The sequence below is a fragment of the Balaenoptera physalus genome (genome assembly GCF_965194825.1).
Source record: "Balaenoptera physalus genome assembly, chromosome: 5".
Classification (NCBI taxonomy): domain Eukaryota; kingdom Metazoa; phylum Chordata; class Mammalia; order Artiodactyla; family Balaenopteridae; genus Balaenoptera; species Balaenoptera physalus.
Genome location: NC_138884.1, coordinates 57,612,741 through 57,631,583, shown reverse-complemented (window position 1 = coordinate 57,631,583; position 18,843 = coordinate 57,612,741). Strand labels below are relative to the sequence as shown.

At 42.5% G+C, this 18,843-nt stretch overlaps 1 protein-coding gene and 1 long non-coding RNA gene across 8 annotated transcripts in view; one reads left to right on the top strand and one right to left on the bottom strand.

Moving 5' to 3' along the window:
• Positions 1 to 18,843, top strand: part of SHROOM3 (shroom family member 3) — a 311,421-nt gene that overhangs the window by 198,754 nt on the left and 93,824 nt on the right. The window lies entirely within an intron of this gene.
• Positions 729 to 18,843, bottom strand: part of LOC309661898 — a 33,229-nt gene continuing 15,114 nt past the window's right edge. The window contains exon 2 of the long non-coding RNA XR_014264350.1: positions 729 to 10,163. This is a non-coding gene — a long non-coding RNA (uncharacterized lncRNA). The remainder of the gene's footprint in view (positions 10,164 to 18,843) is intronic.

Here is an 18,843-nt window from a genome sequence, read left to right as displayed (position 1 = left end):
CTGTTTCTGTGAACATAACAGAAGCTAGCATTTCTCTAGTACTCAGGGTGAGCCAGCCACTATTCCTAGCCCCACTTTACAGATGAGGAAACTGAGGCCTAGAGAGGTTAAGTAACCTACTTGCTCAAGGTCATACAGTTAGAAACTAGAAAGTCAGAACTTGAACCCTGGCTCTTTTAACTCAAAGCCTGTGTATTTAGCACCATGCCATCTCTTTATCTCTTTTTCAAGTCTTTTACCTAAATGGATTAATATGAAGTGGTCTCCATAGCGTCATGTGGAGTTCAACTGTTGAGTAAGTGTTAGTCGGTAAAGATGAGCTCCGCTCCTTCTCTTTATGACACACTTTACAAATACCAGCATGAAAAGGGAGTTGTTGGAAGAAACACCTTCCTTTCTGCTGTTTCTCTCTCCATCCCCTCCCTGTAGGTCACTAGTTAGTCTGGGTTTGACCCACTGCCTCTCAACAGTCCCAGACGATGCCTTCCAGGGCTCGAACCTCATTTAGTCTCTCCCTTGCTGATGGGGGCCAGGAGGGGAGAGCTGCTGAAGGTTCCTCGAGGGGAGTGGAGGAAACTTCTCCGCATCCCAGCTGGGTGACATGATGGCTGCCGAAAGCCCGCATCCATCCTCCCAGCACAACCCACACAGAAATTTCAGAAGAGTCAATTTAAGTAGATGAGTGTAGATAAACAATCTCGTGGAGCACACTTAAAGGGACTATATTGTTTTGTTTTGTTTTGTCTTTTGTCTAAGTGAACTAGACTTGTTTAACATACAGTCTCTTTTAATGAAATAAAGTAACTCTTTCCTTCTCCTTGTGCTAGGAAAGCCTACACAAAGACAATACAAGATAAATCCTACGTCCTGGATCCCTGAAACCATTAATATTTGAATTATTTGGTTGTACCTAATTTTGTTGCATCAGTGATTTCTCCCCAGGGCAGGCGTTTTCATAGAGCTTGAGAGTTAGAAGGGAACTGAAAATCCAAGCGGTTCAGTTTCTTTTCTCATGCATTTTACAACAGTTCCCTAGAGTGGTCCCCCAGTGTCCACCTGAACACCATCGGGGAAAGTGAACTCCTAAGTACCAAAGCAGACTATTTCATTTTCAGAGCACTTCAAATTACAGTGATGTTCTCCTTTATACTAATTCTATCATAACTTCAGTGCTTTCATCCTTCTTGGACCAAATAGAAGATATGAATGGTTTTTTCCACTTTACCACCTTCCAATCTTTTGAGGACAGTTAACATTTTTCTGCCAGGTCTCTTCCAGGTTAGTTAACCTTTAATTCTTTCACCTCTTATTTCCATGTTGGATCTAGAGACCTGGGCTGTTAAGGTCCCTCTTCCTTGACTGTGTTCTAAATTGTCCACGTCACTCTCTTTTGTGGGTGACATGTAACACAGAACACAGTGCTTCAGGGAAAACTAGATGAGGACAATTGCTTACCTTGTTCTTGGTGGTCTACTTCCATTAGGTGCATTAAACTTAGGATTTCACCAAATTCTTCAAGAGAAGGGAAAGCCAAGGAACTTTATTCTGGAAAGTTTGTAGGGAAAAAAAAAAATCCCTTCATCAATTTATTTTTCTTCAAGCAATAATATAGAAAAAAGAAACCTGTGGACGTAGATTTTTAATTTTTTGTGTATTGTAGCATCTTTCTAATATGCCATTTTTTTTCATAATATTTATCCACAGTCCATCTATAAGATAGGAATTGTGTGGAAATAACTGTGTAGTAATGCTTAACTTCTCGTAAGTGCCTGAGTGATGACTCCTGAGGTACCAAATATTGAGGCTTCTTAAAAGTGTCTTGGTAATTAAAGAGATGAAATATTGTAGAGTATTTCTTTATATCAGTGATTCTTTGAAGTGGAAGGCTAGCCCCTTAAAGACTAGAATTTTTTAGCAGCTCTCCCCCTCCCCTCCTTACTGCTGCCCTGATGGAGTCAAGTTTCCGAGAATTCTTTCAGATCCTTGAAAGGTTTACAGCTTCCCTCCTCCACTTCAGGATTTAGGTACCCACTCCAGATCCAGATTAGTGTTTGTAACACTAGAAGAAAGTAAAGTAATAGGGTAGGTTTCCTTCAAAAAGCTTCTTTTGATTGTAAACTGTGTCCATGTATAGGTAAGATTTTATTACACTTTAGATTTCTTTGGAGAAACTACCTCTGGAATATACAAGACAATGTGTGGTGGGAGGGTACCTGAAGGTGGGAGAATACATTAGATGCCCTTGTATCATTTTCTAAAAAACATATGATTGGGGTGTTTATATAGGAGAGTGTCACCAAAAGTTATTACGTATAAGGAAACCACTGTCAAAGTTAACACTGCTTCTCAGCCATGGGTTAAATTTAAAAAGGAGGACAAAATCTTAAAGACAAATGAATTTTAAATCAAGGCCAACTAATTATAGCAGGGAATGTGTTGGATAACAGTGGGTATATGTAATTACGTGGAACATTATATTGAAAATATTTAGGAGGTAATCACATGCCACCTAAACATTTGCTGGGGGATGAACCCACCCCCTGCAACCATCCCTTTCTGATCTCAAAGACCCACATTGACCCTGTAAAATGTATGATATGGCTTCCTCTTCTTAAAACGGTGACCTTTTCCAGGCCAATTAAAAGGTGCTGCTTTGAGGACATTGGAACCCAGGCTCAAAGGGATAAAAGGAAATTGAAACTTCTATTAAGACGAGCTAATGATGCCTGGAGCAGTTGGGATTAAAAAAGAACAAAGTCAATTTTAAAAAGATCCCCAAATCAAAGAGCTGCTTCTCTCATCAAATACCAAGAGAAAGCAAAATGATTTTTAATGAAAACCGGGGCAATGGAATCAGCCTTTTGCCTAGATCCTGGGACTTCAATCAAAACCAGTGAGAAGTTTTGAGTAAAATCCTTTGAACTTCTTGGGAAAAATGTGCTACATGAATTTAAGATAATGTCATGAAAGATAAACTAGCTTTTCTCCTAAATTAGATAAAATGATCCAGGAAGATATTAAAATGATAACAATAAAAAGTAGTGTACATATAGGATTAATTTATAATTGATTCCTCATCTGACATAAAATAAATCTAGGGTTAAAATTTTACATTTTTAAAAATTTAGATATAATAGACATATAACATTGTATTAGTTTTAGGTGTACAGCATAATGATTTGATATATGTATATATTGCAAAATGATTACCACAGTAAGTTTAGTTGACATTCATCACCACATATTCATACAATTTTCTTCTTGTGGTGAGAACTTTTAAGATTTATTCTTTTAGCAACTTTCAAATATACAATATTGTTAACTAAGTCACTATGCTGTGCATCACATCTCCAGCACTTATTTATCTGATATCTGGACGTTTGTACCTTTTGACCACCTTCACCCATTTCACCACCCCCCATCCCCCATTCCCTGTGTATAGCAGTCACCAATTTGTTCTCTGTATCTATGAGGGTTTTTTGGGTTTGTTTTTGTTCTTTAAAGATTCCACACATAAATGAGATTATACAGTATTTGTTTTTCTCTGTCTGACTTATTTCACTTGGCATAATTTCCTCAAGGTCCATCCATGTTGTCACAAATGGCAGGTTTTCCTTCTTTTTTCTGGCTGAATAATAATATTCTACTGTATGTATATACCACAATTTCTTTATCCATTCATCCATTGGTGTACACTTAGATTGTTTTCATCCTTTGGCTATTGTAAATAATGCTACAATGAACATGGTAGTGCAGGTAGTTCTATTTAAAAATTTTAAGGGGGGCGCTTTCCTGGTGGTCCGGTTGTTGGGACTCCGTGCTTCCAATGCAGGGGGCACAGGTTCAATCCCTGGTCAGGGAACTGAGATCCCGCATGCCATGTGGCGTGGACTAGATAGATAGATAGATAGATAGTAAATGTTGTTTAAAGTAAATAAATGAATAATAAACATATTAAGGATCCTCCACACTGTTTTCCATAGTGGCTGCATCAATTTACATTCACACCAACACTGCATGAGGGTTCCCTTTTCTCCACATTCTTGCCAGCACTTGTTATTTCTTGTCTTTTTGAGAATAGCTATTCTAACAGGTGTGAAGTGATATCTCACTGTGGTTCTGATTTGCATTTCCCTGTCGATTAGTGATGTTGAGCACTTTTTCATGTACCTATTGACCATCTGTATGTCTTCTTTAGAAAAATGTCTATTCAGTTCCTTTGCCCATTTGTTAATTGGATTGTTTGTGATTTTTACTATGGAGTTGTATGAGTTCTTTACATATTTTGGATATTAACGACTTATCAGATGTATGATTTGCAAATATTTTCTCGCATTCCATAGGTTGACATTTAATTTTGTTGATGGCTTCCTCTGCTGTACAGAAGCTTTTAGTTTGATGTAGTTCTACTTAGTTATTTCTGCTTTTTGGTGTCAAATCCAAAAATCCCTGCCAAGACTGATGTAAAGGAGCTTACCCCCTATGTTTTCTTCTTGGAGTTTTATGATTTCAGGTCTTATGTTCAAGTCTTTAACCCAGTGGTCCTCAATCTTTTAGGCACCAGGCACAGGTTCTGTGGAAGACAATTCTTCCACAGATGGCGGGGGGGGGGGGGGGGGATGGTTCAGGCCGTAATGTGAGCCATGGGGAGCGATGGGGAGTGGCAGATGAAGCTTTGCTCGCTTGCCCACCACTCACCTCCTGCTGTGCAGCCTGGTTCCTAACCGGTCATGGACCTGTAGCAGTCCGTGGCCCAGGGGTTGGGGACCCCTGCTTTAATCCATTTTGAGTTGATTTTGTGTACGGTGTAAGATACTGGTCCAGTTTTATTCTTTTGCATGTGCCTGTCCAGTTTTCCCAACACCTCTTTTTTTTGGTTTGTTTTTTGGCCATGCCACACGGCATATGGGATCTTAGTTCCCCGATCAGGGATCGAACCCATGCCCCCTGCAGTGGAAGTGCAGAGTCTTAACCACTGGACTGCCAGGGAAGTCCCTCCCAACACCATTTATTAAAGAGATTTTCCTTTCCCATTGTATATTCATGGCTCTTTTTCATAAATTAATTGACCATATATGTGTGGGTTTATTTTGGGGCTCTCTATTCTGTTCCTTCGATTTATGTGTCTGTTTTTATGCCAATACCATACTGTTTTGATTATAGTATATTATATGCTATAGTAATAGCTTTGTAATATAGTTTGAAATCAGGAAGTATGATGCCTCCAGCTTTGTTCTTCTCAAGATTGCTTTGTCTGTTTGGGGTCTTTTGTGGTTCCACACAAATTTTGTTCTATTCCTATGAAAAATGCCAATTGAATTTTGATAGGGATTGCATTGAATCTGTAGATTGCTTTGGGTAATATGGACATTTTAGCAATATTAATTTTTCCAGTCGATGAGTACAGACTATCTTACCATTTATTTGTGACTTCTACAATTTCTTTCATCAGTGACTATCAGTGTCTATATAGTTTTCAGTGTACAGGTCTTAATTTCTAAAATCTAGCATTTTGATGACCTGTGATGTACACAATAAGTCATTAGGTGATTGCTGTGGATGGTAATTATTATAACCTTGATAGGTTGTTCACTTCTTCATACAGTTTATAATAACCCCATCTGTATTAGTCTGCTCAGTCTGCCATAACAGCATACCACAGCCTGCATGGCTTGAACAATAGAAATTTATTTTCTCACAGTTCTGGAAGCTGGAAAGTCCAAGATCAAGATCAAGTTTCCAGCGCAGCTTGGCTTCTTGTGAGAGCTGTCTTCCTGGCTTGCAGATGGCCACCTTCTGTATCCTCACATGGCCTTTCCTGGGTGCATGCAGAAGTGTAGGAGGAAGAGAAGGGGAAAATGAGCTCTTTGGTGTCTCTTATAAGGACACTAATCTTCTTAAATTAGGGCCTCACCCATATGACCTTGTTTAACCTTACTTTCTTAGTGGCCCCTATCTCCAAATACAGCCATATTTGGGGGTGGGGTTTCAACATATGAATTTGATGAGGGACACAGGCATTCAGTCTATAGCACCACGTAGCAATGACTAAGAGGTCAGGGAACTCTTGAGCTTGAAAAGGGGCTAGGCTTTGTACTGCACATGCACATCAGTGGGTAATGCCTTTGCCACTTAGAGGATAGTTGGGTGGGTAACTGGCAAGCCATCAGGAAACCTAAGAGCTGGCTAGTGCTGCATTTTCTGTTTGTTTAAATTCTAAATGAACTAACTGCCCAAGCCAAGGAACACCACATACTTGGCATGACCAGCAGAAGCCTCTTCATGGCACATTTACTTGAACTCCCTTAAGATATGTTTAATGGTACTGTAGCCAACGGGAAATTTTCTATCATAACCCATCATTTTGGGATGTTGGTTATTTATCCAGCAAATCAGGGCATTGGCAAAGGAAGCTTTGCAGAGTCCAACTTCACTACCCCTGAATTTCTACCTGGGTGTGGTTTTAATGGTGGATAAAACCATTATTTTAGAATTAAAAAGGTTTTCTAGAATAAAGCAGGTCACTCCTACTTATATGAGGGCTCACAAAGCTACTTTATTGGGGGTTAGGGTTTCAACATATGGATTTGTGTGTGGTGGGGGGAAACACCTCATCTCAGCTTGGAAATTCTAGGCTGAATTAAGTGTTAAATTTAATTACAAAAAAGAAGGACACTTTGCTGTACACCTGGAACTAAAACAACATTGTTAATCACCTATACTCCAATATAAAATAAAAAGTTTAAAAAAAAAAGAAAAGAAAAAGGACACAGCCACTTCTGTGCCAGTGTGTATTAAGCAGAGGCAAACATACCCAGTGTTGGCAATCGGCTTAGCAGTTTAATAATTTGAGTTGATAAAGAAAAAAGGGAGGTGCTGAGACAGGAAAGATGGCTCTTCTCAAAAGCAAAAAGACATCTGGACTGATAAGAGGGCAACTGAAAGAGGAGCTGAAGATAACCAGGAGAAACTGATCATAAATTTGCCTCAGTGTTCAGACAGGGGGTCGTGCAGCTGAATTATAGGCAGGGGTCACTCTGGTGAATTTAGAACTTACATCCTGGTTTTGACACCTGTAGGCAGCCTCCTTCACCATGCACCTCATCTCCAAACGTTAAGTGGTGGAACATGCATGGTTGAAAAGAATTGCCCAGTATGAATAGGTATTCTGTAATTGATGGGACTACGAGTTCCCTGAGAAGTGGGTCAGCCTGTGTCCCGTGTCACAGGCTACCGCCTCAACTGTGCTGTGTCAATGGCTAATAGAAAACTCACCTGACAGCTTAAAAGTTTGAATCGTTACATTTCCCTTATGATCCCAGGGAGGCCAGGCCTTCCTGGAGAGGGTGTTCAAGTTGCGAGTTCATGCAACGTGTGAAATCCATTTGAGAGTGTGTGTGTGTGTGTTTCAACCACACCATAGCTGGTGAACTAACAGATTTACCCATATGATTCAGGCATTCTAGCTGGTTGTTCAGGGACGCAGCCCTGGAGCAGGTAGATCGTGTGTGTGTTAGGAGAGAAGTGGGAGGAGAGGGCCACCCGTCATACTCTTGGTCCTGAGTAGGACCTTTGCTTTATGTAAAGTATGAGTGTAAAAGTAGAACCGAACCCCCTCAGGCCTAATGCCATGAAATGAGTGAATATCATGCAGAACTGCTCAACAAACTGAAAACAGTATACTGTACAATTATATGATGTTATATCAAGCATGATTATCATTTCTGTCACTAACGCCACTAAGCTGCCAGCCTCAGGAAACCCGCCCATATTGAGGTCTTCCATGTGCCAGACCCTGTTCTAGATCAGAATTTTTCAACTGTGGCTCTTATTAATCTTTGGGGCTGGATAATTCTCTGTTGTGAGATGGGAGGTGGGCCTGTCCTGGCCACTGCAGGCAGCATCCCTGGCCTCTGCCCACTAGATGCTAGAAGCACCCTCCCTCCACCCCCAATCGTGACAACCCGAATGCTTCCAGACTTTGCGAAGTGTCAAAATTGCCCCTGGTTGAGAACCACTGTTCCAGACACATGACATGTTTGAGATGGGGTGTGGCGTATGCACAGAGCATGAGCTGGGAGAATTCCCTGGCGGTCCAGTGGTTGGGACTCCGTGTTCTCCCTGCCAAGGGCCTGGGTTCAATCCCTGGTCGGGGAACTAAGATCCCACATCCCACAAGCCATGCAGCACAGCCCCCTACTCCAAAAAAAGAGCATGAGCTGGGCATCATGCTGCTATCTTCATTCCTTCATTCACTTTATTTCCTGAGCCCTTGCTCTGTGCCAGGAATGGTGCCAGGTGATGGAGATAGAAGGATGAAGATGACATGGCTTTTTCCTTAAGGAAAATATGAGGGAGAAACACTCATAAATAAATTGCCCATCAATGGGGTAAATGCAGTGAAATACACACGCACAGGAGCTGGAAGCACATGATAACGGTCGGGGGACGGAGCTCCTGACCTAGTTTGGAAGGCATCCTAAGAAAGCTGGAGGTATCAAGGAAGGTCCTCCTGAGTTGTCTAGTCTGAGCTGAGTCTTAAAGATAAGTCAATGGAGGAGGTGAGAAAACTGAACAGAGGCATAATTCAGGTTTGCAACATTGAAGCATAAGACAAGATGCAGAGGTGAAAAGAAGCCTAGAGAGTGTGTGTATTGGTCATGTGCTAAAATCCTGGTGCTAAAATCCACATGCTAAATCCTGGGTAGGCAGACAGGATGACCTTGTTTGCCAATCTAAGAGCCTGTGCTTTGTTTCTAGGAGGTGGGGAGCCATTGACGGGTTTTAAGTGAGGGAGTGGCATGCTTTTGTTTAAACCAATTGCTTTGATTGCTATGCAGAGAACGGAGTGAAGGGGCACAGGAGTGAAAGCAGGGAGACCAACTTCGGAGGCCAAGAGATAATGAGGGCCTGAACTAGGGCCATGGAAGGAGGGGAGAGATTTGAGAGATCTTTCAGAGATAAGATGGCATGACTTGACTCTCTGGATATGAGAGATGAGGAAGAGGGAGCAAGCCAGGATGACTGCCTGCCACCCTTGTTCTAAGGTGCCACTCTAAGGGTCTAGCATTTAGGAAATAGTCAGTGAGGGTAACCATTGCGTTATGCTATCATATCAACAACTTCTTATCCCCATATTGCAGATGAGAAAATTGAAGCTCGGAGGGAAAAAGTGGTTAGCCCAAAGTCACACAGCTAGTAACCTGAGCTCTGTTTGATTGTCTAACTTCTACCCTATCCTACTGTGTGGCTTTAGCCTAAGTGTGGATTAAACTGGTGAAAATGACTTCACTCAGAAAGAAGTGGACTTGGCTTTTATGCTTGGGAGGTGCTCAGTATTTACTGAATATATATATGTATACGTATATATATATTGGGCATCACCATTAAGTTCTGGGCCAATGAGAGGACTCTAGTCCTATTGTCATTTCTATCTGAAAATATTAAATGTGACCAAGACCAGACTGTTGGGCAGGAAAGGGGGATGATTGTTACCGGACTAAATGTTGAATCTTATGGATGTTGTTAAGATAAACACAAAGAAATTCCTGTGTTACTTCTCTCTAGGATTGCTCCCTTAACCTTTCCTTCTCCAAATCTAGACTTCAAGGCTCCTAGAAGAACCAACACACAGAAGTATAGGATTAGTTGCCCAATTTACTTATATTTTAAGGAAGTGTCCCAAAAGGCCAGTTAAGCCTGTCTGACAGCAGTGACAGGTCTCATCGTCAGAAAATCCAAGGATGATTTTAGCCTATGACCTGTGACAGCTCTAAAAGCATTAAGAATTGCCAGGGAATGCCACTGGGATTTGACTCTCGGGCCACTGGAAAGCACGGGGGCTTTGCTGGCCAGTGGATGTGGACTTGCTTCCATGCTGTCCCTTGTCAGCTATAAACTGGAAACGCCACTTACCTTGCTCAGCCCCAATTTCCCCATATGAAAAACTGGAAATAATATTTACCTTAAAGAGCTGTGAAAAGTCTAACACAGTTCCTGGTTAATACATTTATTGATGCCTTTGATCACTATACGGGTTGGGGATTAGAAGTTCCTTCCAAAACGTTTATGCCAGGCCACTGATGTGGCGAGAGGTCTCACTCTAAGTATCAGCATATGTATTTTTTAAATAATTTTGCACATTAATTGTGAAAGGCAGTCATCTAGAGTGAAAGAAACACAATATTTGAAGTGGTTTGATTCATTTTGTCAGCTTTTCCCCTGATAGGTGACAGACACATTTATCTATAGCTTCCCACTCTATTCAAAGCTATTTGCCTTAACTTAACCTGAATGTACCTGCTTGTTACTAGCTCTAAAAATTAAAAGTGGAATATTAATTTCTATCTCTTTTTGGCATTCTGACCCCAATTCCAATATATGTGGGGGACGGGGATTCCAAAAAGCAACTCTCTGTCACCAGGGTGTCTGAGAATTCAACTCAGTTCTGACACTATGTAGAGATGGCATCAGATTCCGTAGGTTAAGGGAAGATTCCATAGGTTCATTCCTGCAAGACCGAACACACACTTCAGAACTAGACACAGCCCAGGTCGTTACCTGTGCTTCTGACCTACACACTACAAATTGGAGGTTCCGATGACCGCCCCCCCTCCCACTCTGGATGCCAATCACAAGTCCAGGTTGTTACCTGTACTGCTGACCAACTGGCTAGAAATCAGAGGGTCCCACGACCTCCCCCTTGGGTTCAATTAATTTGCTAGAGTGGCTCACAGAACTTAGAGAAACATTTTACTTATTAGATCACTGGTTTATTGTGAAAGAATATAACTCAGGACAGCCCGATGGAAGAGATGCACAGGGCAAAGTACAGGGAAAGGGCATGGTGCTTCCACGCCCTCTCCAGGTGCTCCGCCCTGCCCAAGCTCCACCTGTTCACCAGCCCGGAAGCTCTCTGAACCCTGGCCCCCATCCTTTTGGGTTTTTATGGAGGCTTTATTGCATAGGTCTGATTGATTAAATCATTGGCCGTTGGTGATTGAAGGTTGCATAGGCCCGATTGATTAAATCATTGGCCATTGGTGATTGAAGTCAACCTCCAGGCCCCCTGGGTCTGGGGCTGGGACCGAAAGTTCCAACCATCTCATCACAAGGTTGTCTCCACGGCAACCAGCCCCCACTCTTAGGTGCTTTCCAAAAGTCACCTCATCAACCAAAAAAGAGACACCTTTAAGCTCCCATCACTTAGGAAAGTTCCAAGAGTTTGGGAGCTGTGAGCCAGGAACTGCGGTCGAAGATCTGAATGATAGAACATATATATAAATCACAATATGGTACCATCCACTTAAAATAGCTTCCCTTTGGTTCAAGGTGCGCTCTGCTCTGTTAAAGTAACCAAGCAGTGAACATGTTGCTGTGCAAAGTCCCCTTGGGGTTGAGATTCCGTTTCTATGGTGCAACAGTGACATCCATTGGCCTGTTGCACTAATTATAGAGGAAACCTGTTTCTCAGCTCTGTGACTATTGGGTTTCCAGTTACAGACAGACATACGAAGAGAACAGACCATCTCCGGGCCCAACAGGTAAGTCAAGCACCTGGCCTCCTGCAGACTGGGCTGGTTTCAGGATCCTTTCCAAGGACCCACGTTCTCAGGTCACTGCCACCTGGGTCTTCTCTTGTGGTCGTGTGGGGCAGTCCTGGAATCAGTCCTATCTTTGTAGAGTTCAGTACATTCGTGGGGCTCTGGGGAAACCATTGGTTTGGGATTCAGATATGCTTCTGAATGCATAAGCCAGGGCAACTCCCTTCGACTCTGAACCTTTTCCACACAGATGAAGTGAAGCTGATACCTATACCTGTCTGGGAGTTACCAAGGGCTTTTCCACACATTTGATAATAAATCCCCACAATCACACAACAGTTGCGAAAATTAGGAAAGTACAAATCACATCTGCTTAACACCCAGCAGACTGTGGGGATGGGAAGCTGGCCACCCAAATGACAGGTTTTCAGACCTCTGAAAACCAGACACCAGATTGTTCAGAAACTCTTGCTTCATTTCTGAAAGGACCTTGGGGGGAGGTTCTAAAGCTAGAAAAGCAAAGGAAAGGTTATGTGGCTGGATTTGAGATTGAGCAATGAGTGCGTGCCTTCATGTAGAGAAAGAAAAAACAGGGCTGTTTTTCATCTCCACAGAGAACGTTAACAGGAAATAGCAAGACTAGAAATCTTTATTTGTACCAACTATGTGTCAGATACTCTGTTAGGCATTAAGAATGAAGGATAAATAAGACAAACCATGGTGTGCCCCCAAAGACCTTGTTTTCAAGTGAGGGACACAAACTAGGAACAGTGAATTCTAATAATAGGAACACAAACTAGGAACAGTGAATTCTAATAATGTGGTAGGAGTTCTGTTAAGCATTCCTGCAGGAACCCCTTCTAAGCCTTTGGACGGAAAAATGGGTGAATAGTCTCAGTTCCACCCAAAGCCAAGATATCAAATACTTCTCAGTATCAAAATCAAGCAGCTTGCAAAACTGACAAGTCGGATACCTTATCACTTACATAAAAGAACAAAACCTATGGATTCAGTGGCGTTTTATATCATTTCCAAGTAAAACGTTTTTTTAGAAATAATTAGGGGATTTGTAACTAATTTCTGATATATGTAGCCAAACCCACTACTGACTCACTGGTAAAGCTTTTTCAAATCATTGTTATGCTTAAACAAACCAAAAAAAAAACACCTCACCTAAGGAAGAATCTCATTGAGATGCCATTCCTCCCTCTCCAGTTGACTACCTAACAGGAAGGTTCGATTTCAGTGCCCGCTCTTATTAAATCATATCATTTTAACTCTCGTTATAAACACTCCAGGCTCCTTCAGCCCACCTCTCCTCCCGCTAACCACAGCCTCCCCATGTGACCTTGCTGACTTTTCCCCTCCGGAGAGGGCCAAGTACCTGTCACTTCCTGTTTACCAGTGGAACTTTCTAAGGACAGAGGCCAACAGACCCAAGACACCTTGCCAAACAGGTGGCCCCACTACTTTACATCCCTCTCCCTCCCTCCCCCCCATACCACTGTCTAACCATTAGAGCGCCTTAGAAAGAGTGCAGCCCATATCTTAAAGCACAGCTTCTCATATTGGTCATTTTGGTTTAGACTCACGTCAGTCAAACTGAGAAAATTTTAGCCTACAGTTGGCTCTGTTTAGAGTCCTTTCCCAAGTACCAAAGTATAAGTCTGCCGAATCCAGTGAAATGTCTATGGGCTTTGAGAAGCCTTTCCCACCAAGTAAGAAAAGATGAGTTTACACAGATATAGAGAACAAACTAGTGGTTACCAGTGGGGAGAGGGAAGGGGGAAGGGGCAATATAGGGGGATTAAGAGGTACAAACTATTAGGTATAAAATAAGCTACAAGGATATATTGTACAACACGGGGACTACAGCCCGTAGCTTATAATAACTATAAAAGGAGTATAACCTTTAAAAATTGTGAATCACTATATTGTACACTTGTAACTTATATGACATTGTACAACTATACTTCAATAAAAAGAAGAGTTTATTTTAACTGTAGCAACCCATCCCCAGTGTATTATGTATTCCCCAGTGTGTTAATGCTAAAGAAACCAGGAATGTGGCTGCACAGCCATATCCCCAGAGACCTTCAGGGCTCAGTCTGCTGGGTGTCACATGGAGGCCACCCCTGTGGGTTGCTGCCCCTTGGCCATCAGATCTGACAGCTTGAAGCTCCTGCCCCATCTCCCTCACGTGGGAGTCTCAGGGCACTGCCACTTGCCCCTGAGCACCCGGCTCCCTTCCAGAGCCCTTCTTGCTTAGGTCGCTGCAGCCTCATCAGCATCTTTGGCATTCACCTTTTAGCCTTTCGGACCTGGGCGTAAAATAAACTCGTAGTTTTTTGCAGGACGATTTGAGTAAGTATGTGGAGTGATTTGAGGTCCTAAGAGAGAGTCATTAACACCTTAGTGATAACTAGTCTGTAACATACAGGCTTGAATTTATTAAAATTTGTGTTTCAATATATTTTTAATTGAGAGATCATTTACAAACTGAAACGTATGCTTAAGTATTACAGTTCCATTATCAGAGTCCTGATAGGTGTATACACCTGTGTAATCTACACCTCTATCAAGATATAGACCATTTTCATCACCTGCAAAAGCTCCATGCCCCTTCCCAGTCCATCCCCCACCCCCAGGCATCCAGTGTTCAGACTTATTTCACCACAGATTAGTTTTGCCTGTTCTAGAGCTTCTTATAAATGAAATAACATAGTATGTACTGTTCTGTGTGGTATTTTTTACTCAACATAATGTTTTTAAATTTTATCCATGTTGTTGCTTATATTTATTGTTTAGCCATCCTCCTGTTGATGGACATTTGGGCTGTGTCCAGTATGGGGCTATTATGAATAGAGCTACTATGGGTATTAGTGTCCAAGACTTTTTGTAGACCTATGTTTTCATTCTCATGGGTGAATACGTAGGAGTAAGATGCTGGATCATAGGGTAGATGTATGTTTGCCTAATGAGAAACTTCCATACCATTTTCCAGAGTGGTTGTACCACCTTACAATCCAGTTCCAGTTGCTTCACAACCTACTCAACATTTGTTGCTGGCAGCTGTGTCAGTTTTCTACTGCTGTGTAATAAATTATTGCAAACATAGCATCTTACAGCAGCACAAATGTATTAGCTCATAGTTCTCCAGGTCAGGAGTCCTACGTGACTCAGTTGAGTTCTATGCTTAAGGGAACAAGGATGAAATGAAGTATCAACTAGGCTGGGTTCTTCTCCGGAGGCTCTTGGGAAGAATCCACTTTCAAAAGTGTTCAGATTGTTGGTTCAATTCACTTCCTGTGGTTTCCTTACTGGCTGTCAGTTAGAGCAGCTCTCTGATCCTAAAGGCAGGCAGCCTGAATCTTCTTCTCACATGGCCCCCTCTATCTTCAAGCCTGCAAAACACATTGATTCCTCACCATCCCCACACCCACCCCCATGCCCATGGTTGAAATCTCTCTGTCTTCCTTACTGCTTTTAGAAAGACTCACCTGGTTGGGTCAGACTTACCTGGATAATCTCTGTATTTTAAGGTCATTCGACTTGGAACTGTAATTGCATCTGCAGGCTTCCTTCCCAGTTGTACCTAAATTAATATTTGATTGAGTAACTAGGGGACAGAAATCTTGGGGCCATCTTTAGAATTCTGCCTACCACAGCAGTGTATGGTGAAACTTTAAAACCAGCATCACTTTTCATTATCCAGTTGCTTTCAAAGCTTGAGATTTCAAAAATATTTTCCTCCTAAAGAATCATACTTACTGTGGTTTCAGTAATTATCCTTTACCACTTGTGTTCTATGCATTTATAAAACTCCCTGCATTTGAAAACATCTAAGTGCTTCCCCAACATTGAGTTTGACACCCATCCAACATGATCAAATTCACTAGCTGACAATATTAAGACTGGAACACTTGGCCACAGGTTAAAGTGATTTGACCAAGTTGATTTTTGTCATTTCCTGGTGCCCCTTATAACTGGTTGCAGAATTAAGAACTAATATTTTAATTTTGGTAACTAGAATAATTGAACTTAGGGATGAAAAGGCCCAAGAACTTTATAGGCCAACTGAAGATCAGAGAAATTGATTCACAGAGTTGGTTACTCAGAGATGAGCTCAGAGCCATGTCCCTAGATTCCTGGGTTGACTACCTTCCAGTGCCTTCTTGCTTCTCGAGAGGTATCTGATCCTGCAAGGGGACTTTGGGATTTGTTGATTTAAGTCACCATATAAATCTCTGGCAATCCAGAAAATATTCATTGAAAATAATGCATAGATTACAGTGTTTTCATTAGTTCCAAATAAAAATTTTTAAGCTAGCTAAATCCATCCAAGAAAAGTTGTTTTCTGTCAGCTTGAAACTAGCTGAGGGAGGGAAAGAGCCAGTGGAATTGACCTGCTCCTCTTTAGATGCTAGGGTCTTAGTCCTTGAGTCTGTGCTTGAAATCTCATTGAACTTGGGGACTCTGCATCTCCTCCAGTAGAGAATAAAAGAATTGTGTACCTGACTTTCATGAAACTCTCATAAAGCCCCCATATTTTTCAAGATGAATTCCAGACAAGCTGGTGGCAAAGTCACACAACTTGCCAAGTCAAGAATAGAACCTGGGTCACCCTGTGGCTTTATGCCAGAGGCAATGACCGGCAACAAACCAGCCCAGTCTCTCCTGAAGCTATGTTTTATCTGGCCCACAGAATGGTGGGGTTTTTTTAATTTGAAATAATTTCCAACATTTAAAAACTGGAAATTTTCAGATGAAAACCCAGATGTCCATCGTTTTTCTTAGAAATTGGCAACTCGAGGAACAGTGGATCCACTTTCTACAAGACCCTTGAGACAGGGCATGCGCACTCCAGGCACCCCAATCCCCGTGGTTCACTTCATCCATTTACCTTCTTGGTTTCTATAGGAATCTGAGTCATGACACCTGGTCTCACCCAAGCTGCCATTTTGAGGCACCTTGTCTGACTGTTCAAACAACTTCGTATCTGGGCTATACATACCAAGTATGTCTGGCACTTGTTTCCGAGCCGTTGAAGATAATGAGCCAGATTTTCGAAATAGGTGAGCTACTTGCTGGCATTAATTCTGGCCATTTAAAAGAGCGTTTTCTCTGTAGGTCCTTAGTCAGTTACCCTGTGGGATGCTCAGCATTCACATAATGTCAAAAAGTACTCTTTTTCTAATGCGCTTGCTTAGTCATCAGGAAATTCCAACTTTATGTAAATGAGGCAGTTGGTATTTGTGAAGTCGAAGAGTTTATTTAGGAAAGCCACCTTGTCATCTAAAAACACTTATGGGCTGAATTGTGACCCACCCCCCAGACCCCCCAGATTCACATGTTGAAGCCCTAAGCCCCAATATCTCAGAATGTGACTGTATTTGGAGATAGGGCCTTTAAATAAATGCTTAAGTTAAAATGAGACCCTTAGGGTGGGCCCCAATCCAATCTGACTCCTGTCCTTATAAGAAGAAATTTGGACACACAAGGAGGCACTAGGGATGCACACGGAGGAAAGACAACGTGCGGACACAATGGAAAGACAGCCATCTGCAAGCGAAGGAGAGAGGCCTCAGGAGGAAACAAACCTGTTGACATCTTGATCTTGAACTTCCAGCCTCCAGAACTGTGAGAAAATTCATTTCTGTTGTTTAAGCCAGGTATTTTGTTATGGCGGTCCTAGCTAACTAATAGAGCTTCCTAAGTTGTATTTCTTTGGAGGAACCTCTGTGTCACCTTATGAAATGTATGCAGTAAGTTGTTAATTGATAATTCTTCTTGAGTTTATGCAGCTAGAATCCCGAGTTGACTGACAGCTGTGATTCTTTAGCTGCACATGAGAAACATCTGTGGCGCTTTTCAAACTAACAATGGGGGCTTCCCTGGTGGCGCAGTGGTTAAGAATCTGCCTGCCAATGCAGGGGACACGGGTTCAAGCCCTGGTCTGGGAAGATCCCACATGCCGCGGAGCAACTAGGCTCGTGAGCCACAACTACTGAGCCTGCGCGTCTGGAGCCTGTGCTCCGCAACAAGAGGCCACGACAGTGAAAGGCCCGCGCACCGCGATGAAGAGTGGCCCCCGCTTGCCACAACTAGAGAAAGCCCTCGCATAGAAACGAAGACCCAACACAGCCAAAAAAAAAAAAAAAAAAAACCAAAAAAACAAAAAACTAACAATGGGATCGTCCCCCAAAAGTCTGACTCATTGCTTTGGGGTTGGTCCTGGGCCTCTGGCTTTAAAAGTCTCCCAGGTGGTTTGCAGGTGCAGCCTAGAGTGAGAATTACTGACTTAAGGGGAAGGATCTGCCTCTCTAAAGAGGGGCCTAGGCTTCTGCAGTTCTCACCTGGGATTCCACAGCTGCCCATGCCATCCAGAAATAGGTCGGATAAGTTTACTGCCTGTATAACAGGACCTCTTAAGACCTTGAGTAAAAATGAGCCTCTGCCCTTGGGCCTCAGATTAGTGGGACCCCTCAAGTCTGCAAGTGGTGCAGCTCTGCCTATGAGGCACTTAACTCATGCATGTGGCCTGGCTGGGATCCAGGGGTTTGGTTTTGTTTTGCTTTTTAATCCCTTATCTCCCTGCCATTGATATCGTGTTTAATTTCTTGTTCCACCTTCCATACCAGTTGAGGGTGGGGCATCAGGGAAGGTGTTCCAGGAAGCTGTGGCTTTCCCTCTGCACCCTGGGCGTAGTAGAGCTTGGAGTCCCACAGAAGAGACAGCCATTTAGAGGAGCATATTCCCAAGGCCCAGACCCATGTGGCTTTCCTTTTCCAGCAGTGGCGAGATTCAGGGCCTTCCCTGGAGTGCTGGACCGTTCTATGGATTTGGCATCTTCCTGCCACATCTCTTACAATTAAAATGGTGTTTTCTGATGTTTATGGCTATTTAAGATTGCTGATTTTATTAACTTAATTCCTGGCAATTCTCAGCAGTCTCTCATGAGCCTGCTAGAATGCAAATATTGCCCTGTTCTGGTATTTTCTGTGAGCTGCGTGCTCTGCTTGTGTTGGAGAGCAGTGGTGTTTTTGAGAGTCAGACACGAGTTAATGGAGCTAGGACAGTGTTTACCCCTTCCTTCAAAAGCCCTCCCTGCCGTTGGCTGGTGTGTGTCTAATCTTTCTCTCTGCCATCAGGTATGACATCTTGACCCCATGTCATAACTTCATTCCCTGATAAGTGCTGTCTTGGTAAATTCGACTGTAGCGGGGCAGACCTGCCTGACCTGACGAACCACAGAAACCTTTAAGTGCATTACGAAGCTCCCACTGAACACTTTTATCAC